This window comes from Marmota marmota, unplaced genomic scaffold (assembly GCF_001458135.2).
Source record: "Marmota marmota marmota unplaced genomic scaffold, marMar, whole genome shotgun sequence".
In the NCBI taxonomy this organism is placed as follows: domain Eukaryota; kingdom Metazoa; phylum Chordata; class Mammalia; order Rodentia; family Sciuridae; genus Marmota; species Marmota marmota.
Window position 1 is genome coordinate 18,738,519 of NW_025999977.1, and position 9,776 is coordinate 18,748,294.

The window sequence follows — 9,776 nt, forward strand, 5'->3', positions numbered from 1 at the left end:
ATTCATGGATTGGCTGGTTCTTTTCCTTACAATGGCTTGGAATTAGCAATATGTCTTAAATTTTGATGATATCTTCTTTATGAATTCTCTTTATATATTTTGTATGCCCTAAATTATTTTTGTCCATAACAAAATCATGAAAATTTTCTCCTGTTTTTCTTCAAGAAGACTTATAATTTTTATTTTGCTTTTAGTTCAAATTAGTTTGAACATTACATTGGATATTGACTAGGAATAATATTGTTTCTATATGGACATTTAATTATAACACCCTTATAATAAATACTGTTCTTGTTAGATTGCTTTGCAAATTTTATTGAAAATAAAATTACTACTTAATGTATTCAATTATTGCTGTTCAAAATATATATGGGCGAGTGCATTGGTGCACGCCTGTAATCCCAGCGGCTAGGGAGACTGAGGCAGGAGGATCCCAAGTTCAAAGCCAGCCTCAGCAACTTAGCCAGGCCCTAGGCACCTTAGTGAGACCATGTCTTAAAATGAAAAATAAAAAGGGCTTGGGATGTGGCTCAGTGGTAAAGCACCTCTGGGTTCAATCCCTAGTACCAAAAGTAAATAAATAAATAAAATATATATGAACACACATACACATACATGCATGCACACATCTTCTTTTATATAATGGGAAATATTTTCATGATGATGTCATGTGTTCAATATGTAGCTTCTGACATATTATTTGGGAATAATATAAAAATATTTATAACACTTCAAATGAAATGCCCATATCTCTTTTTAGTTTCTGTACTTCTTTCTTACAATGATTTACGAATTAGAGATACAGTGTTTAAAGATGCAAATAAAGGCACATATACATTATGTTTTTCTGACCACAAGAAATATTGCCTTCTGCTTGTATTCCAAAACACCAGTTGAAAAATTGTTAATTTTTTTACTATAAGCAATTAAGATCAAAGATAGGTATCAGTTCTAAAGAACTCATCCCATTTCACCCTGGAATTGTTAAAATGTGTAAAACCTTTTACATATTTCTTTCTACACTACAATCACTTTTTCTTTCTTTTTTTTCCTGAAGTCATAAAACTTCTTTCTGTGTTTTCAAGGACCCTAACAATCTAACTCCTTTGCTCTTCTCCTAAGGACTCATACACATGGGCAGAATTGCCTGAGGACAGGACAAAATGATGAGTTATAATGACAATCAATTAGGGACTCAAGAAACTTCCTGAGAATTCTAGATGAAGATGGTGTTTTAAGTTTATGAATTCAATCGAAGTCTCTTTTTACACTGACAAAAATGACAGTAATTAGGGAACATTTTAAGTCATAAACACATAATTGCAATAGATTTAGAGAGGACCTCCCAGCAGCATTTATGAACCTACTGCAAGAGAAGGTCAAGTAATAACCACTTTACAAAATCTATGTGCTACTATCTGAATAATTTCCCCAGATTTTGTGTGTTGAAAACTCAGTCCCCAAAATCACGTTAGTAGAGTTTGGGGACCTTTGAGAGATGAGGTCATGACATCTTGAGCCCTCATGTGTTCATCCACTCATGAGTTAATGGAGTAGCATGCTAATGGACTATCTCAAGAGCCAGTCTGTCCAAAATGCCAGTTTGGCTCTGTCTCTTAGATATATTCCCCTTGCAATAGGATGCTTTGCTATATCTGAAGACTGCATAAAGTTCCCATAGCTGAGAAGGCCTTCAACAGATGCAGCTCCTTGACCTTCCAAACTTCTGAACTGTGAGCTGATTAAAACCTTATTCATACTGTGCATGCCTATAATTCCAGCAGCTAGGGAGACAGGAGGATCACCAGTTAAAAGCTAGTCTCAGCAAAAGTGAGGCACTAAGCAACTCAACGAGACACTGTCTCCAAAATAAAAATACAAAATAGGGCTGAGGATGTGGCTCAGTTGTAGAGTGCCACTGGGTTCAATCCTCATTACCAAAAAAAAAAGTCAAACCACATCCTAAAATTCAGGTGATTTTATGGACTTTAGAAAAATGGTTAGATGCCATATTCCTTCCCTTGCTCCAGACAAATGAAAAATTGTCCCCCTCATTGATTCTGGCAGAAGAGCAAAATTTTATTTTCTTTTGGATATTAACCAGAAAGATTCTGGATTGGAAATGACTGGAAGCAAGATAGAATATATTTCTCTTTTAAATGTGGCCTATAGGAAAGGGAAAATATAAAGATACTGAGATCAAGTGTTCCTCCAAGAAACAGCCTGGCTAAATCACACCATAGTTCATCCAAGGGAGGCAAACCTTGTACATGTTTACAGAGATTCAAACAGACAGTTGGCACCTTACTCTTAAATATACAACCAGGGACCATCAGAGAGATTTGAAAACATAAAGACATTTGAAAGTAGTGGAGATTAAACAAACAAGTAAACTTCTAAAAGATTATCAGAAATAGCCTCAAAAGAAGAGTAAATAAATAATTCTGTTAGACAAGAGATAATATAATAAAAATTTTTTGACAAAAACATTTTTTGGAAATTTACAATATAATAGCAAAACTAATCCATGAAAAGGGCTGAAATCAAAGTTAAGGAAACTAGCAGGATCCAAGATAGTGGGCCAGAGAGAGGCAGCATTCTGTGTTGCTCTATGCCTTGGGACTCAAGTAGTGAGAACACTGCTACTCTATGGGTGATATTCCTGCTCCATGCAGGAATCACAGCCACCATGCACATGCAGGAATCCAGGCTCAGTGTCAGAGTAGGTCTCCTAAGTACTTGCCCACGCAGGATTACCAGGTCCCCGGGACCATCGGCATCACCACCTGCACAGAACTTTCGGCCACCCACCTGAGCAGAAATCCTGGATGCAGCTCCCACACAGGACACCTAGCAGCTATCCACGAGTAGGATCTCCAGCTTCCACTCCCGTGTGAACCCCCATCTACTAATGTGGTGTTCCCCCATTTACCTCCATCTTGGGACTCTGAAGCAGCAGAGATAGCCTTCATCTGGGAACCTCACTCTAAAGAGAGTCCACAGCCACACACTGCATGCCACAGACCCAGTCTCTGAACTCATCATCCAACACCATCACCCCGCTCCCCCAACCCAATCCAAAACTCCATCGCTGAAAGCAAACACTTCCATCTTGGGTCACCTTCATCACCATCTTTACTGGGAGCAACTCCCAGTTTGGAAATCCAGTTAGCCAGGTACCCAGTTTCTAACTCCCCCCTTTCCCCAGCAGCGGCTAAGGCAGAACAGTGACTGCCCACCAAAAACAGCTCTCAGAAAGGCAGGTATGCAGTGCCCCCAAAGCACTACACACAGAAGACCCGTAGAGAAAGCTTCCTTATTAGGAAGCAGTAAGGGAGAGGGTGAGTGTGATACAGTTTAGAGACTAACACAGAGAACAGGAACTGGAAGGTCTTCAGGCGAGATAAAGTGATAAGACCAGGTGCTCACATCACACAAGTGGACCCAAAGTGAGATCCTTGAGGTGCAGTCTCCTATTGGGGATCAGCGGGTGCCACACCCCACTTCCAGGTGCCCTCTACCCAGGACCAACCCTCCCTCCCTGGTTACCTTCACCATCCTGAGGGCAGAGATATGAGTTAACAACAGAAGAGCCCACCTATTAAATGAGAAGGTAAGCAGGAAAGACACTGATCTCCAACCAAAACAATACTTGTTTCTATGAGATTTTTTTTCTTCTCCCTCTCCTTTCTCCCATCCTCATATCCCCAACATCTGTGAAACCAAATACTTTGCAGGGATTAAGATATTGAAGACTGGGACAACTGAAAAGTATATTACAGTTGTGTTGTATATTTTTCCCTAATTTTTACTATTTTAACATTTTTCATTTTTCTTATTATATATGTGTGTTTGTTCTATGTGCTCCACTATCTTCTCACTTACTTGTCTACCCAAAATTATTTTGTCTCTATTCTCCTGCTACTAACCTTCTTCTTTAGATTTCTCTTTTACACTTCATAAGATATAATAACTCTATATCCTCACCTCCTACTTCCTCAGCATATGTTCCTACACTTCACCCCCTGTTCTCTGTCCACCATCAGAAACTGTAAACCCTTTTACAAATCTACTGATCATATGGTAGATAATAATTGAATTCACCACTTCTGTACATTGTGACCAAACTGTAAACATCTTAATAGCAACTATTTGTTTTCAGGTTGTATATTGTTTATATTGGGATCTGTTAACATTGTCCTTCCCCCAAAAGGAGAGGTATTAGAACCCTACAGGGGCACTATAAGCCTATAGGGTAAAAATGGTAATGCCTCAGATCCACAGTGCTAGAAGGAAAGACACAAAAGCATCATGAAAAGACAAGGGAAGAAAATGCCCCAAACAAATCAAGATACCACATTATTAGAATTCATGGCCAGTATAGCAGAAGAAATTACAGAAAAGGAGTTCAGGATATACATTATTAAAATGTTCTGCAAATTAAAGGATGATATAAGAGAGCAAATAAGGCAGCAAAAGATCATTTCAAGAAAGACCTACATAAGCTAATACAGGAAGCAAAATATTACTTCAATAGAGAGATAGAGGCTCTTAAAAAAACCAGAAATACATGAAATGAAAAAAAATAAACCAAATTAAAAGCTCAATTGAAACCATCACCAACAGATTAGACCACTTAGAAGACAAGACTTCAGACAATGAGGATAAAACATATAATCTTGAAAAAAATGTAGACCACACAGTGAAAATATTAATAAACCAGGAGCAGAACATTCAAGAAATATGGGATAGCATAAAAAGACCAAATTTAAGAGTTATTGGGATAGAGGAATGCATAGAGTTTCAAACAAAGGAATGAACAATTTATTCAATGAAATAATATCAGAAAATTTCCCAAACATGAAGAATGAATTGGAAAACCAAATTCAAGAGGCTTACAGTACACCAAATGTACAAAATCACAACAGATCCACACCAAGTAAAATTATAATGAAAATGCTTATCATATAAAATAAGGAGAGAATATTAAAAGCCATGAGAGAAAGGAATAAGATGACATATGGGGGGAAGCCAATTAGGTTATGTGCAGATTTTTCAACCCAGACCCTGAAAGCTAGAAGATCCTGGAACAACATATATAAGCTCTAAAAGAAAATGAATGCCAACCAAGAATCTTGTATCCAGCAAAAGTAAGCTTTAGAGTTGATGATGAAATAAAAATCTTCCATTATAAACAAAAGTTAATAGAATTTACAGATAGAAAACCTGTACTAGAGAATATCCTTGGCAAAATATTCCATGAAAAGGAAATGAAAAACAACAATGAAAATCAGCAGAGGGAGGTATTACACTAAAGAAAAATAATAATCAAAAAAGAAACCAAGTCAAATTAAATAACAAACAAAAATGACTGGGAATACAAATCATGTCTCAATAATAACCCTGAATGTTAATGGCCTACACTCACCAATCAAAAGACATAGGCTAGCAGATTGGATCAAAAAAAAAAAAAAAGACCCATCAATAGTCTACCTCAAGGAGACTCATCTCATAGACAAAAACATATATAGACTGAAAGTGAAGGGTTAGGAAAAATAATACCACTCACATGGGCTGCAGAAGTAAGCAGGGGTTTCCATTCTTGTATCAGATAAAGTAGAGTTCAAGCTAATCAAAAAGGATAAAGAGAGAACATTTCATACTGCTCAAGGGAACCATACACAAACAAGACATAACAATTATAAATATATGTGCCTCAAACAATGGAGCATCTATGTTCAACAAATTCTCTCAAGTTCAAGAGTCCAATTTACCACAACACACTAATTCTGGGTGGCTTTAACACACCTCATTCACCAATAGATAGATCTTTCAAACAAAATCTGAACAAAAAAATTGCAGAACTCAATAATACAATCAATAACTTAGACTTAACTGACATATATAGAATATTTCATTCTTCAATGAGTGAATTCACTTTCTTCTCAGCAGCACATGGATCCTTCTCTAAAATAGACCATGAATTATGCCACAAAGTAATTCTTAGCAAATACAAAAAACTAGAGATACTAACATGCATTTTATCAGATCATAACAAAATTAAATTAAAAATTAATGATAAAATAAAAAATAAAAACTACTCCAACACCTGGAGACTAAATAATGCTACTAAAGGAACAATGGGTTGCAAAAGACCTCAAGGAGGATATTAAAAAATTCTCAAAGGTAAATGAGAACACTGATACAACTTATCAAAATCTGTGGGGCACTATAAAGGCAGGACTAATAGGAAAGTTCATTATATGGAGTTCATTCTTAAAAGAAGAAAAGATCAACAAATAAATGACAAACATTACATCTCAAAGCCATAGAAAAAGAAGAACAATCAACACCAAAAGCAGTAGAACAGGAAATAATTAAAATCAGAACAGAAACAAAAGAAAAAAAATTGACACAAATAAGTTGTTTCTTTGAAAAAAAAATAAAATTGACAAGCCCTTACCTATGCTAACAAAAAACGGAAAAAACTCAAATTACTAACATCCATGATGATAAAGGAAATGTCACAAAAGACCCTATAGGAATACAGAAGATAATTAGAAATTATTTTGAAAACTTTTACTCCAATAAAGTAGAAAATATTTAAGGCATCAACAAATTTCTAGAGTCATATGATTTTCCCAAATTGAATCAGTATGATGTACACAATTTAAACAGATCAATTTCAAGCAATGAAATAGAAGATGCCATCAGAAGCCTACCAACAAAGAAAAGCCCAGGAACAGACAGATATAGAGCTGAGTTCTACAAGACCTATAAAGAAAAACTAATACCTATACCCTTCAAATTGTTTCATGAAATAGAAAAGAGGGAGCACTTCCAAACTCATTCTATGAGGCCAGTATCACCCTGATTCCAAAACTAAGCAAAGACACATCAAAGAAAGAAAACTTCAGGTCAATATCTCTAGTGAACATAGATGCAAAATTTCCCAATAAAATTCTGGCAAATCAAGTACAAAAATATATCAAAAAGATAGTGCACCACAATCAAGTAGGATTCATCCCAGGGATGCAAGGTTGGTTCAACATACAGAAATGAATAAATGTAATTAATCACATCAGTAGACTTAAAGATAAGAATTATATGATCATTTCAATAGATGCGGAAAAGGCATTTGACAAAATATAGTACCGATTTATGTTGAAAATACTAGAAAAACTAGGGATAATAGCAACATATCTCAACATCATAAAAGCTGTCTATGCTAAGCCTCAGGCCAACATCACTCTAAATGGAGAAAAATTGAAAGCATTCCCTCTAAAAACTGGAGCAAGACAAAAATGTTCTCTTTCTCCACCTCTATTAGTTTTTGAAACACTGGCCAGAGCCATTAGATGGACAAATTAAAGGGATACAGATAGGAAAAGAAGAACTCAAATTAGTACTTTTTTCCGATGATATGATTCTATACCTAGAAGACACAAAGAATTCCACCAGAAAACTTCTAGGACTAGTAAACGAATTCAGCAAAGTAGCAGGATACAAAATCAACACCCATAAATAAAAGGTATTTCTGTATATCAGTGACAAATCCTCTAAAAGGAAGACCAGGAAAACAACCCCATTTACAATAGCCTCAAAAAAAAAAAAAAAAAAAACCAACTTGGGATTCGACCTAACAAAAGAGGTGAAAGTCCTCTACAACAAAAACTACAGAAAACTAAAAAAAAGAAATTAAAGAAGACCTTAGAAGATGGAAAGATCTCCTTTGTTCTTGGATAGCCAGAATTAATATTGTCAAAATGACTATACTTACCAAAAGCACTATACAGATTTAAGGCAATTTCAATCAGAATCCCAAGGCATTCCTCATAGAAATAGAAAAAGCAATCATGAAATTCATCTGGAAAAATAAGAGCCCCAGAATAGCTAAAGCAATCTTTAGCAGGAAGAGTGAAGCAGGTGGCATCACTTAAACTATACTGCAGAACAATAGTAACAAAAAGAGTATGGTATTGGTACCAAAACACACTGGTAGACCAATGGTACAGAATAGAGGACACAGAGACTAACCCACAAAATTACAATGATCTTATATTAGACAAAGATGACAAAAACATACATTGGAGAAAAAATAACCTCTTCAACAAATGGTACTGGGAAAACTGGAAATCCATATGCAACAAAATGAAATTAAACCATTATCTCTCACCATTCACAAAACTCAACTCAAAGTAGATCAAGGACCTAGAATTTAAACCAAAGACACTGCAACTATTGAAGAAAAAGTAGGTGCAAATCTCCATCATGTTGAATTAGGCCCTGACTTCCTTAATAAGATTCCTAAAGCACAAGAATTAAAATCAAGAATCAATAAATGGTATGGATTCAAACTGAAAAGCTTCTTCTCAGCAAAAGAAACAATCAGTGAGGTACATTGAGAGCCTATAAAAGGAGAGCAAATTTTTACCACTCACACATCAGATAGAGCACTAAACTCTAGGGTATATAAATAACTCAAAAAGGTAAACACCAAAAAACAAAACAAAACCCAAATAACCCAATAAATAAATGGGCCGAGGAACTGAACAGCCACTTCTCATAAGATGATGTACAATCAATCAACAAATATATGAAAAATTGTTCAACATCTCTAGCAATTAGAAAAATGCAAATCAAAAGTATTCTAAGATTTCATCTCACTCTAGTCAGAATGGCAGCTATTAAGAACATAAACAACAATAAGTGTTGGCGAGGATGTGGGGAAAAAGACACATTCATACATTGCTAGTGGAACTGCAAACTGGTGCAGCCAATATGGAAAGCAATACAGGGATTCCTTGGAAAACTGGGAATTTGATCCAGTTATCCTACTCCTAGGTCTATACCCAAAAGACTCAGAAAAAGGGACACAGCCACATCAATGTTTATAGCAGCACAATTCACAATAGCTAAACTTTGGAACCAACCTAGATGCCCTTCAGTAGATGAATGGATATAGAAAATGTGGTATATATACACAATAGAATATTAATCAGCTATAAAAGAGAATAAAATTATGGCATTTGCAGGTAAATGGATGGAGAGAATATAATGCTAAGTGAAGTTAGCCAATCCCCAAAACCCAAATGCAGAATGTTTTCTCTGATATAAGGAGGCTGATGTATAGTGGGGTTCAGCGGAAGAGCATGGGAGGATTAGAGGAACTCTTATAGGGCAAAGGGGTGGGAGGTGAAGGAAGCGGGCATGGGAGTAGGTAGAAAAGGTGGTGGAATCAGATAGGCACCATTACCCTACGTACATTTATGAAGACACAAGTGGTGTGACTCTACTTTGTAAACAACCAGAGATATGAAAAAATGTGCTCTATATGTATAATATGAATTGTTGTGCATTCTGCTGTCATATACAACAAATTAGAATAAGAAGTAAATAAATGTATTTTTAAAAAGAAGTTAAGGTAATGAGGAAAGATAATATACACAGGAAAACATAACAAATACAGAGATATGGCCATTAGTTAATCAGGTCCAGAGATCCAATATCCAAATAATAGAAGTTTCTGAAAAAGCTTACAGAGAAGAGCAAAAAGGAGGAAGCCATGAAATATCATCCAAGAACTTTTCCAGAACTATAGAACAAAGATTTTCATCTTGAAAGGTGCCACTGATCTTGATTATGTAGAATACTGGCTGAAAACAGACTCACCCCAATGTACATCACAGTGAGATTTCAAAACAAGGAAGATAAAAAGAAGCTTCCAGAAAAAAAGAGGAGGAGGAGGAGGAGGAGGAGGAGGAGGAAGAGGAGGA